Genomic DNA, 24,563 nt, shown 5'->3' with positions numbered 1-24,563 from the left:
GTCAAAGGGAGCCTCCCACCGATGACATCCGTTACGGATCCCCTCACTAAAACCCGATATAATGCCTTTCGGGACAACAGCAGAGTGTTAGAGAGGCTTTCCTTCACTCTTAAGAGGGACTTCAGTGCGCGCCGGCACTCGCGATAGAAGGGGCATTCACCTCGGGGCAACCTGTGTGCCTCCCCCTCGGAGTAGTGCACCCCTCTCAAAGCCGGGAAGGCTTTCTTAGTGTCCTCCATCCAGAGGCCACCGTTTTCCCTATCTTGTGTGCACATTCGATCTAAGTAGTAGAGCCGTAGCGTGTATAGCCGAATCTCCACGTTTGGCATACCTAGACCGCCTTCAGAAGGATGTAGGTAGCAGACATCGCGACAGACCTTAGGGGCCCTTCCAAGCCATAAGAAGTTGAAAAGAGCCCTCTGCAAATATAGCAGTGTGTCTGACGGGATTGGAAGCACTGATAGACGATAAATAGCGATTGGATAGATGTGGGTATTACACACCTCCGCTCGCCCCTTTAATGAAAGGTTTCTACTGATCCACCGTGAAGCTGCAGACCGTACCGCTTTCAGAACCTCCGACCAATTTTTCTCCAGCTGGAGGTCAGGACCAAACCAGACGCCGAGTATCTTGCAAGGCCCATCGCTCCAACTAAAGGGCCCCTGAAGGGGCATACCCCTCCAGGCACCAATGCGCAAACCCGAAGACTTGTCGCAGTTAATTTTGGCCCCTGTTACCGTTTCATACAATCTGATTTCTACACCGACGACACTAATCTCAGCACTGCTCGTTACAAGCACAGTTACGTCGTCGGCATAGGCGGAGTACTTCGCCTGGGCATCCACACCTGGCAGAGTGATTCCGCGTAGGACCGGATTCACCCTTAGCCTGCGCAAAAATGGCTCGATCGCAAGCACATATAGCATGGGTGATAACGGGCACCCTTGACGAATGGAACGTGACAAACTGAAGGGTCTCGACCTCTTCCCATTTACTTCTACCATCACCGCGGGGTTAGCATAGAGAAGATGAACCCAAGAGCGAAATTGCGGGCCAAAACCGGCCGCCGATAAAACAGCCCCCAAGTACCGATGGTCAACCCTATCGAAGGCTTTGGACTGATCTAAATTGATCAGCGCGGCCTCAGTGTCGACTTTTTCTATCATCAGGCGTATCGAGTGCAAGTTATCCTGGATTGTCCTGCCCTTCACGGCACACGTTTGCTCGGGGCTAATAAGACGAGCCAGGACAAGCTGCAGACGATTTGCGAGAATCTTGGCCAAAATCTTTAACTCAGCGTTAAGCATCGTTAAGGGCCTGAAATTACCTAACCCATCCCCTCCATCTTTGCTTTTACGAACAAGCTTTATCACACCCATGGTAAAGTACTTGGGGATTGAGCCGTTCCTAAACCATGAGTTAAACAAAACCGTCAGTAAGGGGACGAAGATGTGCGACAACCTCAAATACACTTCGTAGGGAAGACCATCGATCCCCGGTGACTTATTAAGGCCGACCCGCTTTAAGGCTTCAATGACTTCATCCTCCGTTATGCCACCTTCGCACCTAGCCGCTTCGGTCGTCGAAAGACGAGAAAAGTCAGCCAAATAGGTGTCAAACTGTTCTAATGACAGACCGGGTTCCATGGAAAAAAGCTCCTGGAAATGGGATCTAAACGCCTCCAGCACACCCTGGTTTGTGGTCACGGTACGCCCGTCCGGCAATGTGACACGAGCGATGTGCCTATCAGCCGCTTGCCTAAGCTCCTCTGCACGCAGTTCAGCGGCCATGTTTGTTGCTTCCTGGGGCATTCTTTTTAACCTAGCCCTAATCGCTAAGGCTTGGTGCTCCTTTTCAGCAAGGGAGGCAAGCCGAGCCCTAATTATATTAACGCTAGCACTATCCCCCTCCTCCACCGCCCGATCTAGTCTAGACTCTAGTGTCACTTTAGCTGCCCTAGAATCTAGTTTGAGTCTTTTGCTAAAGTCAGCAGCAAAGGACCTAATGGCTTCCTTAACTTTTACCCACCACCTATTCCCAATAATTGCCCCCGTCAATTCCCGCTGTAGGGTTAGTAATAGCCCGTCACGGAAGCCCTTCACATCGAACAACGACGTGTTGAGCTTCCAGTAACCGGCTAATCTAGGCTTAGGTCTATCTAAGTTTACCCGTACACGAACAAGTCTGTGATCCGAGTAAACTATATTGTGGAAACTTGGACAATTCAATACTCCTACGTCGACTCGCCTAACTAAGAACCGGTCGATATAGCTCGAGAGCTGTATCGAATCGGAGCCGCCTCTACCTGTCCAAGTCCACACTAAGTCACGGGGCTTTTCATTTCGGAATTTGTCGATAAGATCAAACTTGTCCACAAATTCACGAAATAAAACAGCATCCCGATCTCTGTTAGTTCCCCTAGATGTTAACCCAAATCGATCTAACTCGGGATCCAGGACGGCGTTCCAGTCTCCCGCTAAGATAACCGTTCTGGAAACATCTATGAACTGCTCGATCCGCCGAAAAAACCCAGCCAGCTCAGAATGGCTATTGGGCGCATAAACCCCAATAAGACGTAATGCCCTACCCTTTATGGTAGCATCCAAAACACATAGTCTTCCCTCCGGATCCAAGTAACACGGGTCACACGACGCATCTAGAGACCTTTTAACTAGCCAGGAAACCCCTCTCGAGCGAGAATTATAGTGCGCTGAGTAAGCCTCAAAGGTCTTAGACAGTGCACCCAAATGGTCACCAGGAATAAGGTGGGTTTCCTGCACACAACAGATATCCACTCCGAGGTGCTGCAGGTCCAAACTCAAGCGCCATTTGCGCGAGTCGGCCCTTAGCCCTCGGACATTTAAACTAGCAAGCTTGAGATCCATGGTGGTGCCTTAGGGTTGGGAACCAGGAACGAACATCGCGGTCGTGAGCATGCCGATGGCTCTCGTGAGGGAATAAGTACCCATCGTAGTATCGATGAGGCCGTCACGAGAGATACCACCGACATGCAAAGGATAGGTTAATTTTGCTATCCTATACAGGGAGGGGTGAATTTTTACCGGGACCCTCCCAACACAACATTTTTTTAGGCTTTTTATGTCAGAGTCTTTGAATATTACTATGGGAGGGGAAAGATTGAAGGTCTTGTTTGCCTCCTCCAGCATTTGCCATAGGTCCTTGGCTTCTTCTTTCTTCCTAATAACGGTCAAAATCCGTTTTGCATTGGGGAAATTGGTGGGGGTGTCTATTAGCTTTCCCCCTATCTCCCTGAAATCGATTAACTTGCTGAGGTCAGCACCTTTAAAATTTTTGTTGTTGTTCAATGCAGCAGCATTTAATATACAGATATCTTTTCCAGGGAGGTAGAGGGTTTTTTTCTTTATATCAATTGCGGGGGTGGTGTCCATGTTAATAGGGTTAGTCGAGGTTTTATCAGGTGAAGTGGGAGGGGTATTGTGAGGGGACTTAGAGGTAGCTAGGACAGGAATGGAGGATTTGTTTTTCTTAATGGGGCTTAGTGGTATTAGTTTGGGTGTTTTTGGAGGGACGGGAGATGTGACTGGAGGAGGCATTTTGAACGGGGAAGGAGTTTTGGATGTAGAGGGGGAACTAGTGATTAGCTTCAAGTTTTTGGGTGGAGGTGATTTACATGGGGATTGAGGTATTTGTTTTTTTTGAAGGTTCAGTTTTTTTTTTAAGTTTATGATTTCGAGGTACTTTTCCCTACCAGGGTCTTTCTGCAGCATGGCTTCCTCCCTCATCTGGTCGAGGGAGATGCGTCCAGGGGTTTTTTTGCCGGGAGCGATCTGCCAGGGTTCTCCTTTCAGGATGTCGTTGGTTGCTTCATCAGCTGGCTGTTTGGGATTACTTGGCATGCTGGTTCCTAAGTGCTGGCCTGTAGTTTTCTTTTGGTTTGGTGGGGGTTTTTTAAGTGGACACTCGGATGTTAGGTGTCCGATTTCCCCGCAGTTCCAACATGTGGGGCGTCTGCCGGCCACTATTATCGGTAGTCTTTCTTCGCCAACCTCTAAGAAGAATGGTATACTCATAAAATCCTCTTTATTGAGGAGTATGTCAAAGCTCCATACTCCGTGGAACTCATCCACTTCCACGTGGACCATCTCCCCGAATTTTAAGAAGAAGGCACCAAGTTGTTCGCCGTCAATGTGGTGCGGGACGTGGAAAACTGAGACTGTGGTGCGTCTCTTGCCCATGTACTCTGTTCTGAGGATATGTTGTTGGGTGATGATTCCCTTTTGGGAAATAGTGAGGCACTCCTGCGCGGTGTTGAAGAGAGCGCTCCACGTGTTGTACCCCTTACATTTGATGACGCGTAAGGGTCTCAATCCTGCGTTAGCTAGTAGGTTTAGGATGATGTCGACTGAGGCTCGTATTACTTTTTTGGACTTTCTATCCACGACGAATAGTGTAAGGCATCTCTTGTTGATCTCTTCGAGTTTCGGTATGTCGACTATAAGTCCGGTGTTGGTGACTTTGTCTAGGCATTGTTTTGCCTTCTCTATGAACTGGTCTATGTCAATGTCGACTTTCGGGGGTTTGGTCCACGGGTTTACAGCTGCGCCGTTCTCCGTCTCCATATTGACGATAACAGGCGTCTGGCTCGCAGAAGCGGCCATAGCCGAACCGTTTAAAAAACGGTTAAAAAAAGTTCACAAAACTGTTATAAATAACAGTAAAAACAGTAGGAGGGGGGAAAAAAATTGTGTAGAAAAAAAATCCGGCTCAGTGAAGAGGAAGAAGAGGAAAAAGACAGAGAGGAGATAACAGACTTACAAAATAATCGCAGCGTAGACTCAGGAGTGGGGGTAAAAATTAACACACAAGCTAGTCAACCCATACAATTTTATAGAAGGTCTAGGGTCACATGATTTATCCATTAGTATAAAAAACAATCACAAAGGGAAAGACGCTTTCGCATCCATCTCTCAAAACCCGAGGTCATTGAAGGTAGGAAAGATTTTCTTATAGTATTAATAATGTTATCAACTTATATTAAAAAAAAATTCGTCGCAGCTTTCTTTTTTCAATGTTTTGATTTAATAAAAATATTGTAGCATCCAACGTCCTAAATTATGAGATGAAAAAAAAAAAATAATGAACGAATTTCTTAGTAAAAGAGGGTTGTCTCCCTCTGCACGGTGAACGATTGTAAAACAGCGCTCCGAATTTGACATAAAATTTAAGTAGATAACATTGCTTTTTAATGGAAAATTGTAAAATTAATTTCCGCTCTTATTCCGAAGAAGCGCTGAATATTTTATTAAACAAACCGATGATAGAATTCTAAGTTTTGTTTGAAAAAAAAAAAAAAAAAAAATAGTAAAACCGAATTGTTGAAATCTTAACCCATTTTCGCAAAACGTGTGAGTGTCGATTTCAACAAAGAGGAGATAAGCAAAGAAGGCAAACACGGTGAATATGCAAGATGTCGAGTCTTTTCATGGTTATTCATAATTACAAATTAGAATTATGATCTGTTGGAATATTTTTGTAAAATCAGGTAAGCAGATTTTGGAAGCTTTCTCTTGAACTTTTGTTAAAACTAAGTTTATTAGTTTAAATTAATTTAAATTAATTAGTTTAAAATAAAGTTTAAAAGAATAACTTTACGCATTACGCAAAAACATGGATATCTTTGCACTTTATTTCGTAGTTTTACAATATTAAAATATTGTTTATTCAATTTCATCGTCTTTTTCGTGTTGTCCTTGAAATTTATTTTTCAATTCTTTAACTTTTTAATTCATTTTCATTGAGCTGTTGCTCAGTTAACAACAGAAACATACCTCGATCAACATGTTCGTGTGAGTTTTGGGTGTTTTGAATTTTTTATGCACTTATGTTACCGTGCTGAAAATAATAACGTTTAGAAAGCCATTCTTAACATGGGGAGGGGGATGGTTTGTAACTACTCTGTACAATTAATAAAACAAGATAGTGAAACTTGAATTTAACTTGAAAATACCGGTGCTAATACACTTACTGATCGGCGCTATTTTTTAAATCGTATTTCCAAGTTTAATTATTTTATTTTTTTGTTCAATTCGTACAGAATACGTACAAAAACACCCTTCCCTCCCCATGTTAAGAATAGCTTTTTAAATAATAACATTATTTCAGCACGGATCAATAAGTGCATGAGTACCAAAATACCATATAAAAAAACAACAACACGGTAACATAAGTGCAGATGCATCCTTGTTTTATTAATTGATTTCCTATCATTTAGAATGCTTGTTAAGTGATAGACATGAAATTACTGTAGTGTTTTCTTTATTAATACTAGTGTTACTATTTACTTGCTTCCCCACGAGGATAGAGAGGATACTTATGCAGATACGGACCGTGCTATTTTTTAAATAGTATTTTGAAGTTAAGTTCAATTTTCACGGTATCGTTTTTTTTTGTTTGTTTTTTTTACATGGAGGTCACCACTTATCAAGACCCGGAAGCCACTCAGGGATAAGGGTTATTGCGTGGACAGTAATCAATGGGATAGTATCGTAGTAATCGTCAGCATTGGAGATTCAACAAAGTGTCTTCCTTAAGGGGGCGGTTTGTCAGGAATTTGTTTATGTTGGACTTGAAGACATCCAAGTTGTAGTCAGGTGGGAAACAGGCAATCGGAAGAGAGTTCCACAGTCGTGCATTGTGCACTTCTAAGAAAGAATCTCTGCTCATGTGCTCATGGAATCTACGCTTGGATTGTGGCACAAATAAAGAGTGGGGAAAATTAGTGACAGTGGTTTCAGCCTGACGGGTGTTTTTCGTGAAAAATTTGCGAGTTTGTTTATTTAATGTTTAGGTGAAAGTACAGAATACTTACCCCCCTCCCCCGCACAATGTTTAGTGCGTGTACACGTGAATAAGTGTCTGTTTCTACATAACAAAGTTATTATTTCAGCACAGTCCGTTTGTCGCGGCCGAAACGCAATGTTGGTTTTGAATGTGGTAACCCCCTCCCTCCCCTTTTGGATTGGAACAAAAAATTTAAATTGCCTCAGTCTAGAAGGACCTTTTCTTTACTAGCTGAGGGCAGAAAGAGGACATTAAAACAAGTGTTCGGACATGTTTTTTTTCGTCACATACACACACACACACACACGTGCGCATACGCACAGACACGTACATATATTCACGTTCGCATATATACACTCACATTCATGTGCATACACACATGTACGCACACATGGGAAACGTTACTTCCCCTGAAAGGAAATCTAGACATGCGCAGTCAGAACACTGACCCCGGTATAAAAGTCAACAACAAACATTCAACTTCCTCTTTCTTCCCTTTTACCTTGGTTCGTCAACCAGACAAGTTCGCATCCACAGCTCTTGGCTTGAAGACTTTTCCACGTGGACGACTGCTATTATGCACGCACGGCGTTGCTGAGGCCAACACTCTCTTTCTCTTTCTACATGTGGGACTGCCATTTCTCGTTCCTCTACTTCATTCCTTTCTTTTCCACGCATGTAGTCATCAACGACTGAATGAACACTTGTTCCACCTAAACCCTTTATTTTCGACAGAAAATAAACGACATGTTTATTTTATTCAGCAATTGAGTTTTGTTTCCTTCTTTCCATTCATTTTCATTATTTTCTTTTGTAGCGAGTTAGGATTATTATATCCTGGCCCGCAGCAAACGATGGTGACCCTGTTATTTTAAAATGAGGTGAATAAGTTTGAACGAAACACGCGGTGTAAACTAAACTCTTCCACACAAATCCACGGTACGCACAAAAAATAATTCTTCTCTAAAGAAACAAAACAAAAGAAAAAAAATGGAACTTCAACAAATGGACTTCTACAACGAAACCATGACGTTAAATATTCCACCCTTCAACCCGACAAATACAAAAATATAGTTCGTCCAATTACAGGCCATATTTGACGCTAAACAGGTAACATCACAACGAGTGGGTTATTGTTACCTAGTGGAAAAACTGCCGTTGGAGGTGGTTGAGGAAGTCACAGATTTTCTCGAAAATGTACCTGAGGAAAGACCGTACGACACGCTGAAGCAAGCAATCCTACAACGAACCGGTGTTTCCAATGAAGCTATGCTTCATAACTTATTCACGCAAGTTGAGTTAGGAGACCGTACGCCTTCTCAACTACTTCACCATATGAAAACCTTGCTGAGAGACAACAAAATGTCGGACAGTATCATGAGGAGTCTCTGGTTGGGTAAATTACCCCCAACTACCAAGCAAATCCTCGCTCCGATGTTGGAGGAGACGGCGACAGAAAAGCTCGCCGACATAATTCATGAAAGTTCCCGGAGCCGACAAGTATACGCCTACCAACAGCAATCTGACCAAAACCGAGACGAGGAATTAGCTGAATTAAAATCTACGGTTGAAAAGCTTTCAAAGAAGCTAGCCGACGTACTTCAAACGCGTCGACATTATCCCAGAAATTACACACGCGACGAAGTTAAAGGCGAAGAAGTTTAAGCAGGAACCGGTCCACGTCACGAGATAAATAAGATGTTTGCTTCTACCACAGGAGATTCGGCGTTGACATGAGAAAATGCACTACACCCTGTGCGTTCAAAAAACCAGCACAGGGAAACAAACCTTCCAGCCAATAACGACGACGACTGTAGCTAGAGCACAAAAAAAAGGTTGTCTGTTTTATATCCATGAAAAAATCCACGGATATAACTTTTTAATAGATACCAGAGCGGAAATCAGTGTCATACTGACACCGCATGGCCACCCAACAGGGACTCAATTTTTCAGCCTACAAGCTGCCAACAGTACAAAAATACCCACTTTTGGCGAAAAAACTTTAAATTTAAACCTTGGAATGCGAAGGAATTTTTTCTAGAATTTCACCATAGCCAGCGTGACCACTCCAATTTTGGGGGCAGACTTTTTAGCCCATTTCAACCTGTCTGTCGACAGACAATGAAACGAAGATTTTGGTGAGAGGAATTACCTTGAAATTTTTAATCACCGGAATAAGCGCTGCCCTACCCAAAGATTTACATGTCCGCCGGTTACTCCAAAAATTTCCTCAACTTTCCTAGCCGTTTAAAAACACGGACCCCATCAAGCATACCGCTAAGCACTATATTAAGACCACAGGACCGCCCGTCTATTCAACCCCCAGATGCTTGAAACCAGATAAATGCAAATTGGCAAAATCTGAGTTTCAAAACCTACTCCACATGGGGATAATACGGCTCCCGAAAAGTGCTTGGTCATCACCACTCCACATGGAGCAGAAAGCTGACAACACCACATGGCGCCCGTGCAGAGATTTTAGATGCTTAAACGCGAAAACAGTTCCGGATAGATATCCTATCTCCCATATCCATGACTTTGCCAATGGACTCCAAGGCGCCACAATTTTCTCCAAACTGGACCTCGTAAAGGCATATTTTCAAATTCCAGTCGCAGCAGAAGACATTCATAAAACTGCACTAACCACACCATTTGGCCTTTACGAGTTCCTAAGGATGCCTTTCGGGCTGAGAAACGCCTGTCAAACCTTCCAACGTTTGATTGACGTCTGATTCAGAGGTCTGCCGTTCATAGTTGCATATGTGGACGACGTTTTAATCACCAGCAGAAACCTCGAAGAACACCGGCTACACCTGGAACAAACTTTCGAAAGACTGTCACATTTCGGTCTGAAACTAAACACCGATAAATGTGTTTTTGGCCACCAGGAAGTTCAATTTCTCGGACATTTAATTGACAAGGATGGAATCTCTCCTTTGCCTGAAAAAGTAAGTGCCATTTCAAATTTCCCTCTACCGACATCTGTCAGACAAGTACGCCGTTTTGTAGGCGTAATTAACTATTACGGACGCTTTTTGCTTAACTGTTCCGCGTCACTCGTACCTTTAACGGACTTGTTAAAAAAACAAACCAAAAACCAACAGATAGTTTTGGAAGGACCTGCACTACAGGCCTTCGAACAATCAAAAACTGCTTTGGCAAACTTCACCAAACTTACATATATCCAAGATAGCGATACAACAAAACTTACACTTATGATGGATGCATCGGAAATAGCAGTAGGAGCTGTCATTCACCAAATTTCTGATAAAAAAATAACCCCTATTTCATTCTTCTCTGCCAAGTTAAACAAAGCGCAGTACGTATAGTACTTTCTCGAGAGAGTTAATTGCAATTTATCTTGCAATTAAGCACTTTAAACATCTCCTCGAAGGCAGAAAATTTTCCATTTATACGGATCATAAACCCCTAACATTTGCTTTACACACACATGTCAACAAATATGGTCCACGAGAACTTCAAAATCTTGACTATATAGCTGAATATTCTACCGTTAAATGTTACGTAAAAGGACAAGAAAATGTTGTAGCTGGCACTTTATCTCACGCAACAATTGCTTCTTTAAATTCCACTCCACTAAGTATGGAATTAATAGCACAAGAGCAATTAGCTGATACAACGCTCCCAGCTATAATGGACAAAACTTCACTGAAGCTAAAAGAAATGCCAATACCGTTTGGAAAAACAACTTTCTATTGCGATGTTTCACAAAAACACCCACGCCCTTATATTTCACCCAGCCTCAGATGACAAGTTTTCCAACATGTTAAGTTTTGGGACATTGTGTTGAACAAAGATGTCGGCATAGTTCAGATCAGTTACCAAGATGGCGGCCAAGAATTAAATGCGGTCCGTGACGTAGTAAACACAGCGGAACTGATTGAATCCAAAATTCAACAATTTTTATAATAATTTTGCGACGTTTTCATTGGTTGTTTAGCACAGCCGTTGGTTATAAAAATGATTGGCGAATCCATTCGTCTCATACCCCCCCATCACAAGTCAAAAACATTTTACACACCCCCATTTTTGATATAATGGAAAAATCCTTTCGGATTCAATTTTGGTTTCACTTGAGAAAAAGGAAAGAAAAAAAAAGATTTTTTTAAATAAATGAACAAAGAAAAATAAACCAATAAAATAATTTTTTTTTTTCTTCTTCTGGTTTTGGGGGAATTTGTCTTTATTCTCATTGGTCAAACAGAATTATTAATATATTAGTATAATGTGTGCAAAAAGAAGCCATTTATTTTTTGAATACATATAAAATAAACACTTTTCAAATATATATAAACATACAAATAGAATAATTTTCAAATACATATAAACATATGCACAAAAATTCACAAATATACACTTTTTGTTTTGTTTTAACAAATGTTTGCCAAAAAAAAAAAGAAATACAAAAATAACTATTTGACAAATAGGAAGTTTACAAAAGGGTTTTAACAAGTGGCCTTTTTTTTTTTTAAAAACAAAAACTGGAAACATTATCTTAGGTATTAGTTGGTTAATTTGGTTAGTAAGGTAGAAATGGTCGCAAAAAAAAAAAAAATTGTAAATTGTCCCGGGCACAACGTTTTGTGCCCGGGACAATTTACAATTTTTTTTTTTTTTTGTGTGATTTTGACTGTTCATGCTTCTCCTTTTGGGTTTCTGAAAGGAGATTTATTCATGATTAGATTCCAAAAAGTTTGGTTATAAAATGTCTTAATTTTATTCTTTTTATAGGTTTAGTGAAAATGTCGGCTATATTATTATCAGACGTCACATAAGTAAGAGTAATAGATTTTTTTCCTTATTTCATCCCTTATAAAATGATATCTGATATCAATATGCTTCGGCCTTTGATGAATCATAGAATTATTTGCTAATAAGATACTGCTCTGATTCTCACAATGAATTACTATAGGTTTTTTTACTTAGATCTGGTTTTAAAATAGATTTTAGAAGGGTGTTCAGATAAATTGCCTCCTGTGCGGAATGAGTAAGAGCCACATATTCTGCTTCACAAGTAGAAAGGGCAACAATTTGTTGCCTTTTAGTTTTCTGAGAGATCATAGGTCCAGTCTTTGACAGTCTAAAACAATACCCCGCTATACTCTTTCTATCCTCAGAGTTAGCCCAATCTGAATCCAAAAAGCCTTCTAAATTTAGAGGATATGTAGATTTTTTTAAATCTTAAAGATTGTTCCTTGGTTCCTTTTAGGTAACGAAGGATTTGTTTTGCACGATTAAGGTCTTTAATTGTCGGTTTCAATAAGTTTTGAGATAGCATTGTTACAGTAACATATGTCAGGCCTTGTTGCGGTCATCAAGTAGATGAGGCTCCCTACCATTTCCCTGTATATTTGGTTATCTATGAATTTTGTTTCGGTCCTTATATTTTTATTTATGTCCATTTCGATGGGAGTTGAACGTGGCTTACAATCTTGCATTCCGCACTTGAGCAGAATTTTTTCAATGTATCGTAATTGGTTCATAGTTATAGTTTCATTTTCACAGGTAAATTTTATACCAAGGAACCATGACAGCCGTCCAAGATCGGCCATTTTAAATTTTTTATTTAATTCATTTTTAACATCTCTTAAAGTGTTGTCACAGTTTGAGGCGAGTAATATATCGTCAACCCAAAATACCAAAATCAACAATTTATTACCCACATGTTTGGTATACATGCATGCGTCTATGGGACATTGTTTGAATTCCTGTTCTATTAAATAATTATGGAGTGTTAAATTCCAATTGTGTGCACTTTGTTTTAGTCCATATAACAATTTATTTAATTTCCACACCCAATTTTTATTTTTCGTTTTAAATCCCTCTGGAGAGTAAATGTAGATTTCACAGTCAATCGGAGCATTTAAATAAGCATTTTTTACATCCATTTGATATATTTTTGAATTGTATTGAGTGGCAAGTTGTAATAAAATTCTAATTGTCGTTAAATTTGTCGTTGGTGAAAATGTTGCAAAATATTCCACTCCAGAAATTTGTGAAAAACCTTTTGCGGCAAATCTTGCTTTAAAAGTTTCACTGCCAGAAGCTGTGATTTTTTTGGGAAAAAACCCAGCGTGAAGAAATTATATTTTTATCTGTTGGTTTTGCCACTATTGCGTATGTGTTATTTTCAGATAAAGCTTTCAATTCGGATACCATAGCTTGTTCCCATTCTTGGTGATTTTGTGAATTAATCGCCTCATTATAACTTTCCGGTGCGCTGTTCAATGAATAACAGTAATCCACGGCATAATCTTGTATCTTTTCAATTTTTAAGAAGTCTGGCCTTTTTCGCTCCCTTATTGGGTATCGACGTGTCTGGTTACTATTTTCGTCAAAAGTACTGTAATTGTCGTCGTTATTAATATTTTCATTGTGATCGATTAAGATGCTAGGTAATATTTCACGTTTTTCATCCACTGGATTGCCATTTTAAAAATTTAATGTATCGTTGAATTTTACACATCTAACCCTTTTTATGGCATTTTGAGCTGCGAAGTAGATTAAGTATGCCAGGCTATTTTTATTGTAACCTACGAAAGTACCTTTTTCGCTTTTAGTATTTAGTTTACTGGTGCTTTCTATAAATGCAAAACAATCAGAACCAAATAGATGCATTCTGTTCATTTTAGGTTTTACACCACAAAACGCTTCATACAGCGTTTTTCCTAGCCTCTTATTGAACAATCTATTTCTGATGTATGCTGCTGCGTATGTCCATAAACTATGTGCTAATTTCGATTTGATAAGTAGGCATCTTGTTATTGCAAAAAGGGTTCGCCATGCCCTTTCAGCGGTGCCATTTTGGAAAGGGTAATACGGCGCCGATTTCTCGTGTTTAATACGGTGGTTAATTAATAGAAGTTCAAAGTCTTTACTAGTAAATTCAGTCCCATTGTCTGAGCGAATACATTTTACTGAACCGTACGGGGCAACATCAGCTAAATATTTCTTAGTGACGAGGATAGTGTCGGATTTGTTTTTTAGAAAATAAACCATAATTAAACCGAAAAAAATCATCAATAAAGTTCAAAACGTACCTTAGATTGTTTCTCCCCACCGGGCTGATTGGACCTGCTAAGTCACAATGCACAAGTGAGAGAATTTCCGTAGCTTTTTTGTTTGGCGTTTGGCTTATATCTTTTGTCATTTTCCCCTGTGCACACACATCACAATTTGGGAGATCGTCTGAAGGTATTATTTTCATGCCTTCGACTACATTTGGTAATTTTTTAATATCAGCTGTATTGCAGTGTCCTAGAATTTTATGCCAGGTTTCCAAGTCGTGACAAGCAGTTTTTGAGGGAACCATACTTTTTAAATAATATAGTCAGCCATTTTCTTTAATGTCAAATACAGCTCCATTGGGGTATATCAATTTTGATGTATTTTGGCCAAATTGTATATTCGCGCCTTGTTTAATTGCAGGCTGCACGGAAAATATGTCTTGCTTAAATGTAGGTATGAACAGAGCATTTTTTAGAATTTCGCCTTTATTATTTTTTAGGTATATTTTAGCATCGCCTCTTTTCAAGACTATATCATTTATTTGACTACCGTCGGCAAGTTCGACAAAATGACTTTGAGGATTAAAGTTTGAATCAAAATGAATAAAATCAGATTCCTTGGTGATAACGTGCGCTGTAGCACCACAGTCTACAAGGAGATTTTTACCATTTGTGGTATTGTGAATAGAAATGTATGTTCTTCCTCAAAGTTCTCAATGTTTTTTATGGGTCCATTTTAGAGCGTTTATATCGACATTGGAAACTTTTGTGGTTGGGTCGTCCACAATTATAGCAGATAATTTTATTTTTTTTCTTGGGAAAATTACTTTTGGAGAATACGTTGCAGCGAGGTGCGTAATTTGGTGGTGTCTGCTTTCGAGAAGCATTTTTGAACTTCATAATATTGCTGGAGGTGTTATTGTCTATGAGCATACGATTAGTCTCTTCGTAACTGCACAATGCTACTTTAAATTCGTTGAAATTTATGGGTTTGTCTTTTTGAGTTATAACAGTTGTAAATGGTTTAAAATCGGCTGGAAGTCCCTTGAGGTCCATTGATATCAACAAGCTATCGCTTATTATTTCACCTGAGAGTTTTAAGGCATTGGCGGTTGTTTCAGCCCTTATAACATAGTCGGTAATCGTTTTATCCTCGTTACGTTTCAGAGACGTTAATTCTGTATATAGCGATATTATTTTCGGTTTCCCTTTTGATAAATAATGTTCTCTTAATATGTTCAATGCTTTCCTCCCATCATCCAATGCGTCTCTTATAATCAGAGAGACTTCTATTGTCTAAACATTGAATCAGTTCTGCAAAAACAGTTGCGTTCTTTTTGAGAAATTCGGGGTCGTTTTTGTATTCTCTGTTGGAGATTATATGACTTTGTGTAGTTTTCAAATCCTTAGATATCCCAGAAATTTTACCTGCCACAATTCAAATTTAGATTCCGATCCGTCAAAGAAAAGATGGTGGCTGGGCCCATAACCTGTTAAGTTTTGAGACATTGCGTTGAACAAAGATGGCGGCGTAGTTCAGATCAGTAACCAAGATGGCGACCAAGAATTAAATGCGGTCCGTGACGTAGTAAAGGTGAACTGAATCCAAAATTCAACAATTTTTATAATAATTTTGGGACGTTTTCGTTGGTTGTTTAGCACAGCCATTGGTTATAAAAATGATTGTCGAATCCATTCGTCTCATACCCCCATTAGTTCGTCTGATGGGGAAGGTCTCCTAGCAGCTTCGGCTGCAGGGAGACAGGGTAGTAGTACTCGTCAAGGATTCGTCACTTAACACTCAGCCCAACAGGTGAAGGGCCAGGAACTGACCCAGCACCTTTTGGACTGAGGTACGCCGCCTGGGTAATACCTAGGAGGTCCACCCTCCCAGGCCTTGCCACTGGAGTAAGTTAATTGCTTACTGCCTGAGGCGCCCCTACCGGGGAATGCCTACAGGGTTACTCAGGCAATTTTTACAATTGCAGGAGTGCCCCTCCTTTAGGAGAGCCTGCTGGATCCCCACTTTCCGGCCTTGTGCCACATTTTGCCGAGGTGGGCGGCAAATAAATAACTACCCCCATTAGGAGTCAAAAACATTTTACATGTCCCATCCAGGAAAACGTGCCACTGTGAAATTAATAGGGGAACGTTTTGTTTGGACAAATATGAATATGGACATCCGTGGTTGGACTAAAACTGGCATTCCTTGCCAAAAAAACAAAGTTCACAGGCACACAAAATCACCTTCAGGAACTTTCAGTGTACCAGGTGCTAGGTTTACTCATGTTCATATCAGCTTGGTTGAACCCTTGCCCAATTCAAAAGGACATACTCACATCCTTACTATAGTCGATAGATTCAGCAGATGGCCGACAGCACTACCAGTGAAAGACATATCAGCCGCAACAATAGCCAGAGTGATTTTACAAGATTGGATAGCAATTTTCGGAGTGTCCTCCGTAATCACAACGGACAGGGGCTCACAGTTTCAATCAAATCTTTTCGCTGAATTCAACCATTTGTTGGGAACAAAGCACATTAAGACTACTGCCTACCACCCTTGTGCAAACGGTATGGTGGAACGATTTCATAGACAAAAGCATCTTTGGCTATGAACGAAAACAAAGCGGACTGGTCAGACAATTTGCCACTCATTCTCCTAGCAATTCGCAACACTGTGAAGGAAGATTTGCAGAGTACACCTGCAGAATTAGTTTTCGGATCAGCACTGATTTTACCGGGACAATTCTGCGAAAACAATACAGACATTTCCCCAACGACAACTTTTGTGACGGATTTAAAACATAAAATGTCACAATTAAAATTCACTCCAATCAAAAAGCCAGACACGAACATATTCGTTCCAAGCGATATTCACACCTGTAAATACGTTTTTATCAGGAACGACACAGTCAAAAAAAACACTCTGTCCAAATTATTCTGGACCTTATCTAGTTCTCGACAGAAGTGAAAAGTATTTTACCATATTAAAAAGAGATAAAAAAGACACTATTGAAATAGACAGACTTAAACATGCATTCATAGATGAACAATTACACATTTCTCTTAGTCCAATACAAGAACATATACACTCAGAAACGGACACAGAAATTACAAAAAACACACCACAAACAACAAAAACAGGTCGAAAAGTTCATTGGCCAAGACATTTCAAACAATACATAACTTATTAAAAAAAAAAATATATATATAAAAACAAAAACGAAATATGTTTCTCTTGTGTGTATATATATATATATATATATATATATATATATATATATATATATATTTCTCCCCAGGAGGGGGAGTCTGGTTTGAACATGTTTTTTTCCTCACAGACACGTACATATATTTACGTTCACGTATATACACTCACATTCATGTGCATACGCTAACGTACACACATGTACGCACACATATCCGCACACATCAGAAACGTTACTTCCCCTGAAAGGAAATCTAGACATGCGCAGTCAGAACACTGACCCCGGTATAAAAGTCAACAACAAACATTCAACTTCCTCTTTCTTCCCTTTTACCTTGATTCGTCAACCAGACAAGTTCGCGTCCACAGCTCTTGGCTTGAAGACTTTTCCACGTGGATGACTGCTATCATGCACGCACGGCGTTGCTGAGGCCAACACTCTCTTTCTCCCTTTCTACATGTGAGACTGCCATTTCTCGTTCCTCTACTTCATTCCTTTCTTTTCCACGCATGTAGTCATCAACGACTGAATGAACACTTGTTCCACCTAAACCCTTTATTTTCGACAGAAAATAAACATGTTTATTTTATTCAGCAATTGAGTTTTGTTTCCTTCTTTCCATTCATTTTCATTATTTTCTTTTGTAGCGAGTTAGGATTATTATATCCTGGCCCGCAAGTATTACACTTTGCTGTTCACCAAAAAGTTAATGTTATTGGTAGATTTTTACGACGTGCTGAGTGCTCCACTCGCCAGCGTATTATAAACATCCCAGCCTCCCAACGGCTTTCAGAATACAATAAAAGCCGTTCTTAACATGGGGAGGTTGGGGGGGTATTCCGTAAGCTGTTCTTAACATGGAGTGGTTGGGGGGGGGGTATTCCGTAAGCTGTTCTTAACATGGAGTGGTTGGGGTGTTTATACTACACTGGGGCAGGTCGTAAAAAAATACCATGTTATTTAATGTCTTGAAGATTATTTGGTGTTAGTGCACTTACTGATCCGCGCTATTTTTTAAATCGTATTTCCAAGTTTAATTAAAGTTTTATGTTTTTATTCAATTGTAAGGTTAAAGTACAGAATAGGTACAAAACACCTTCCCCTCCCCATGTTAAGAATGGCTTTTTAAATTATAACGTTATTATTTCAGCACGCATCAATAAGTGCACTAGGACCGATTATTTTTCGTGCTTAATCACTTTGGGTACTTCTACACTTTATCGCCGAAACTGGGAGTGCCATTTTTATTTCGCGCACCGCACCTCACCTCAGGTGCGCGAAATAAAAATGGCACCTGTCGATAAAATCCAAGGGAGAAATCAGTATTTTAAACTATGACCGAAGCATGAAATAAATAACGAAAAAATTAAACTGGAGGACGATTGATTTTTAATAATGCCTTTTTCATTTTCTGTTTTTAATAATAATAAAAAAAATGTTTCATGAAAAACTTTCTTGTTTTCATTAATTAAATCGAAACATTTTCAATTACGGATATATGTTCTTTTTCACTTTCTTTATTTACTTTTTTCATAGTTCTTTCCGGAAGTTCATCTAATTTAATTTTTTTTTGTTATTTATTTTTAACTTCGGTCATAGTTTAAAATACTGATGTCTGTCTCTCTTGGATTTTATCGGCAGGTGCGCGAAATAAAATGGCGTCTCCAGTTTCGGCGATAAAGTGTAGAAGTATCCACTTTTGGCATCGCGCTATTTTTCGTTTTTTTTTTTTCAGGTTAAATTCAAGCTTCACGATATCTTTTTTTGGTACTCCTCCTGCACTTATTGATCCGTGCTGAAATAATAACGTTATTATTTAGAAAGCCATTCTTAACATGGAGACGGGAGAGTGTTACTGTTGTGTACCTTTTCTGTACTTTCGATTGACAATTTAATAAAAACAGATATCGTAAAACTTTAATTAAATTTGAAAATACTTTTTAAAAAATAGCGCGGATCAATAAGTACACTAGCAGAGTGACTAGCAGCTAGCACCACACCAACCAACACCTGTACCTTTAACGTCCAGTGAAAGACTTTCACTTACTGAAAGTACATTCGAAAGAAAAGTGGACAACGAACTGTTAAAGGTGGAATAATATTTATTTTTACTTTTTAAAGGTGGAATAATTTTATTTTTACTTTTGATTATTTTGAAGTTCGGATATGGTGAAAGTTAAAAAAAAAAAAAAAAAAAAAAGTTATTCACTGTGTGGTTTGTTTATTAGTTCTCTTTTCCGTTGTAGAAACTTTCCAAATCAAGGAAAATCATGTCTACAAAATGAAAAACTAGAATCCTAATAAAATTCATTTTTTTTTTTTTGAAATTCTAGTAAAATTCAATTTTTTTTTTTTTTTTTGAAAATTTGAAAATAAGTTTTCAAAGAATACTTTCTTTGAAAACTTATTTTCAAAGTTTGTTTAGTTAAAAATAAAAAATAAAAAATATATGCAAAGCTAAAATAAATATTTTTGACATCATTATTGAAAAAGATTTACTTAAAAAGATAAATAGTTGCTTAGCTCACACACAGCTCAAATTTTAAAATGGTCTGATTGAGTCAATTCATAAACTACGTTGTTTTTAAGTGAAAGAAATGGAAACGCCAAGATTTCGTCATTTTTTTGTGTGTGTGTGTGGGGGGTGATTTTTACGACATGCCCCAGCGTATTATAAACACCCCCCACAACCTCGAAAGCCATTTTTAACATGGGGAGGTTGGGGGTGTTTATTCAAAAAGCTGTTCTTAATATGGGATGGTTGGGACAGGTCGTAAAAAAACTTTTTTTTTTTTTTTTTTTTTCCAACGGAAAAAAATAAGGTACTCGTCGTGCACTTTTCCACCGTGCCGAAATAATAACGTTATTTTGAAAGCCAGGTGGCACCTATTGTGTGCTGTAAACAAAAGTTAGTAAATATGGGCCACTAGGTGTATCAGAATTTTGGGGGAATTATTGACACCCCTAACACGAAACTGCGAATAAAATATAAAAAAACTCGTAATTTCTCTTGTAAAAGTGGGTTATTTATTTTCTTCCAAAATAAACTATTAAAGTTGTATGAAAAGCAATAGAAATATTATTTTATATATATTTAAAAAAAAAAAAAAAAAAAAAAAAAGTGTTTACAAAGTGCCGGCGCGCTTCCATGCAGCCATTTTTATTTTTTTTTTACGTAATGAAATCAATTGAATTTTACGAGTTAAATATTTTTCAATTTTTAAACTTTAAAAATCTATCAAAATTTTTCTATTGATTCAATTTTTATGATATTTTCAGGGTCAATGTGAAATTTTATGCTCTTTCCAATAAACCGAATATAATATTTTAGACAAACGTTTTTTTTAAATCCTCCCCTCCATGTTGAAATGTCTATTTAAATTTAAATAATTAATGTACCTAAGTTTTATATATCACAAATTGAAGATAAACGATCAATAAATAATATATTGTAAATTAAAAAAAAAAAAAATGTTTTTTGGAAATTTACCTGTAAAGTCCAAAGTGTAAAACTTTTTCTTTTTTTTTAACCACTTTGATTTTTTTTTTTAATTGGAAGCCTATGTTTTGCTTATATTGTCCAGTAAGTAATGGACGATAACAACAATTTTTTTCTATTTCATTCAATATTTTCTTTTTTTAAATATTTAAAAAAAAAAAAATTCACTCGACAAAAAAGAATAAAAATATAATAAATCAAAAATTTATGTATTTCTTTGAGAAAAGAAAAAAAATAATAATCCTGGAGTGTTTTTTTTTTTTTTTTAAGGAATAATCTTATGAGTAAAATTTGACTATTTTTAAACTATGGGAACACATATTTCTCCAGGTACAAGGCTACACGCCTAACACGAACGTGTGTTTTTTATGTCTTTTTGTTCATCCGTAGTTCAAAACAAGGAGAAAGATTACTTCCGGTTTTTCGAAAAATGCTTCCATGATCGCGTGTTTTTCAAATAGTCGTTTAAAAAATAAATGGAATTTAAAATATAAATATGGATAAATTCTTAACAATGAAGAATGGAACTACACATTGAATTGTTTTTTTTTTGAGGTAAGTGATTTTTGGAATTTATATCGATTTTTTTTTTATACTCGAAGGAAGAAAAATTTTGTTGATTTTCTTCAAATCTTTTTAAAGAAAGCCGATTTAAAAAAACAAATATTGCATAATTTGCTATTAAATCTGTTATTTATTTTTAAATTTGGTCTTTGCTCCTTTAATTAAAAAAAATTAGGGCGTGAATTACATTTTTCAAGTAGTTATAAGCTTATAAAAATAGGTCAAATTATTGAATTTTTTTTCACGCATTCTTAAAATTGGTTTTCGACACTGCTAAAGGTATACAGATGGGGTCCGAAAATTCAGCCTAATTCTGAGTTACAGGAAAGGTGGGTCTGTCACCGGTGTCCAGGGAAAACTTAACCCCTTTGAATAAACGCGTAATACTTAAACTCTTTCAACAGTATGAGCAAGTTTTGGGGTTGCTACAACGAGGCAAAAGCGTTCTTAAGGGAGAAGAATATCAAGAACATTGTCAACCAAATAGCAGAGTTTTACACGTTTAATTGTTTAATTAAGTAAATATTACTTTACGCTATAACAGAACACCGACCACTGTTTTTTAAGGGTATTCGAGGTCGCTAACAACAAATCTGATAATCAAACCCGTCGTAAATTTACCGTTTGCATGGTATTAACCCCCTGGACCTTTGGGGCAATTTTGCGCCATTTCACCGCCTTCAGTAGTGTTTTTCTTACATGATGCGTTCACATGTGAACGGGTGTAGTGAACTGACTCATCATATCGCTAGCAGTGTCAGATGTCGCCATTAAAAATGAGTGATAAAAATTTGAATAATTAGACTCCCTATCTTTCGAAGCTTATAACTACTTGAAAAATGTAATTTAAACCCTAATTTTTTGGTCCTAATGCACTTACTGATCCGCGCTATTTTTTAAATCGTATTTCCAAGTTTAATTAAAGTTTTATGATATGTTTTTTATTTAATTGTAAGGTTAAAGTACAGAATAGGTACAAAACACCTTCCCCTCCCCATGTTAAGAATGGCTTTTTAAATAATGTTATTATTTCAGCACGGATCAATAAGTGCATGAGTATCAATTTTCAATTTTCTTTAAAAAAGATTTTAAGAAATTCAATGAATTTTAACTTACTCCAAATATAATAAATATATATAAATTCCAAAAATCACTTACCTATAAAAAAGACTAATCAATGGGTGCTTCCATTTTTTATTTATAAGAATTTGTCCATATTTATATCTTATATTCCATGTACTTTTTAAATAAAATTTTTTTAAGCAATCATCCGAAAAGACCACGATTTTAAAATCTAATAACAGGTGTTCACAGAGCAGAGTTGTCTCCCTTTGTTCGAGTTGACAAATACGGAGACCGAAAAGCGCCATAATTAATTATTTCAAAAACATAAAAACAACACATTAGACTAAATATATTTCCCAGTAGTAACTATATAAAGAAACAAACATTTGAAGTGCTGATATGTGTCTTATGTCCCCTTCGAATTTCTGACGTGTTTACTGTCAACAATTAAATTAGTCAATTATGGGTCACCGTAACTGAAAAATGATCACATTTCACTCCTCAAAGTTTACTTTAAAAAAAAACAAAAAAACTGCAGACAAATTTTCCATTTTTTTATTTTATTCTCTTAAAGAATTACATGAGTTTTTGATTGAAAAAAAAAATCATTTCATAAAGAAGAAATAATTCTTCTTTATGAAATGATTTTTTTTTCTTTTTTTTAAAAAACATTGAATGAAATAGAAAAAATTGATGTAGGTGTCAAATTTTTACAGGACAATATTTTCATAATGTGAGGTTTCACTTAAAAAAAATCAAATCAACATGTTTTTTTTTTTTTAAAAAAAAGGTCTTAAACTTTTGACTTTACAGGTAAATTTGCACATAACTATTCATTTGTTTTTGTTTTAAATTAGATTATTTTATTTATTGATCTTTTATCTTCAATTTGTGATATATAAACCTTAGGTGAGAAAATTAATTATTTTCTTTTTAATAGACATTTCAAAAGGGGGGGGGTGGATTTAAAAAGAAGTTTGTCTAGAATATTATATTTGGTTTATTGGAAACAGCATAAAATTTCACATTAAACCTGAAAATATCTTAAAAATTGAACCAATAGAAAAAGTTTGATAGATTTTTAAATTGAAAAAATTGAAAAAGTTTGATAGATTTTTAAATTGAAAAAATTGAAAAAAAATTTAACTCATAAAATTCAATTCATTTCGTTATGTAGAAAAAAATGGCTGCATGAGTGTGCACATGCACTTTGTAAACACTATTTTTTAAAAAATACAAAATAATATTTCTATTATTTTTTTTTTTTTTTTTTAACTTTTATAGTTTATTTTGGAAGTATATTCCATAAAGAAATTATGAGTTTTTTATATTTTATTCGCAGTTTTGTGTTAAGGGTGTCAAAAATTCCCAAAAAATTCTTACACACCTATCACATCACACAAACCTTTATGCGGCCATTTGGAATAAGAAAGTTTTCAAAAAGTTTTCATTTTTTAAATTTTTTTTGTCTTACATAGTTTTTATGCATTTTAAACAAAGTTTTCACGAGCGGTTTACAAAGACATATATTTTTATGTTTTTCGTTCTTTTGGGAGGGGATTCAATTATAGAACTTGTGTACTTTAAACAGCTACTTCTGCAGTTTAATTAACCGTTTTTCTGTAAGTAACGCGCCAACATTTACCGATTAGAATAGCCGTTAACATTTTTAGGAAATTTTTCTGTTTTCATTGAGGAGGAGGTGGCAGTAGGGGAACTGTTGAAAAAAATTGTAATTCTTTGAACTGTTGAATTTAAAAAAAAAAGGGGGGGTGTATTTTTTTAGTCTATTGACCCTTCGGCATTAACCTTTGAATTGTCGACTTGAATAGGTTTTCAGGTATGCTGAGAACAAATATCGCATTTATTGTTGGTGCAAACAAGAAGTTTACTTATTCATATTTGAAAACATTCAGTATCCAACATAATCACTATAGTTTTTTCTGGCGGCCATCTTGTTTCCCCATTTAGAAGAAAATAAAAAATAAAAGAGCCAAACTGAGCCAAAAGGGCAAAAACCTGGCCCACAGAACATTTTTCGAAATGAACTCCCACCCCACTGGATATTTTCCGCTTCCCGATATCGAAACGGACTGTCTTTTTTTTTTTTTACTTTCTTAATTACATTCATTTTTTTTTTTTTTTTTTCGCTTAATTTCTGATAGGAATTATTTTACGGCAAGATGAGAATTTATCTAACATGTTCGATGCTTACTGTTGAAGACAAGAAATGAGACAATCACAAAACAACAAACCCTACATGTAAAATTCAAGACAAGCTTTATTGGTACACAGGATATTATTACAAAATAGTGTGCCATCCTGCATCCAACTTTGGAGCAGGTAGTTTGCTTATATGAGCCATAGTTAGTG

The 24,563-nt window shown here is 37.2% G+C and overlaps 1 protein-coding gene across 3 annotated transcripts in view; it reads left to right on the top strand.

The window, feature by feature from the left end:
* The first annotated feature begins 4,831 nt into the window (after nt 1-4,831).
* The window catches only part of LOC145276871 (SPRY domain-containing protein 3-like), a 333,878-nt gene continuing 314,146 nt past the window's right edge, over nt 4,832-24,563 (top strand). For 2 of the 3 annotated variants that reach the window (XM_080128276.1, XM_080128278.1), the window contains exon 1: nt 5,167-5,524. The gene's annotated coding sequence lies outside the window, so the exon portion shown is untranslated. Of the gene's footprint in view, nt 4,972-5,166; nt 5,525-24,563 lie in introns of those variants that run through there. The other variant, XM_080128277.1, reaches the window with a different exon arrangement.

Source organism: Euprymna scolopes, chromosome 5 (assembly GCF_053919585.1).
Source record: "Euprymna scolopes isolate OS-2025 chromosome 5, ASM5391958v1, whole genome shotgun sequence".
Lineage (NCBI taxonomy): Eukaryota > Metazoa > Mollusca > Cephalopoda > Sepiida > Sepiolidae > Euprymna > Euprymna scolopes.
This window is presented reverse-complemented; position numbering and strand designations above follow the sequence as displayed.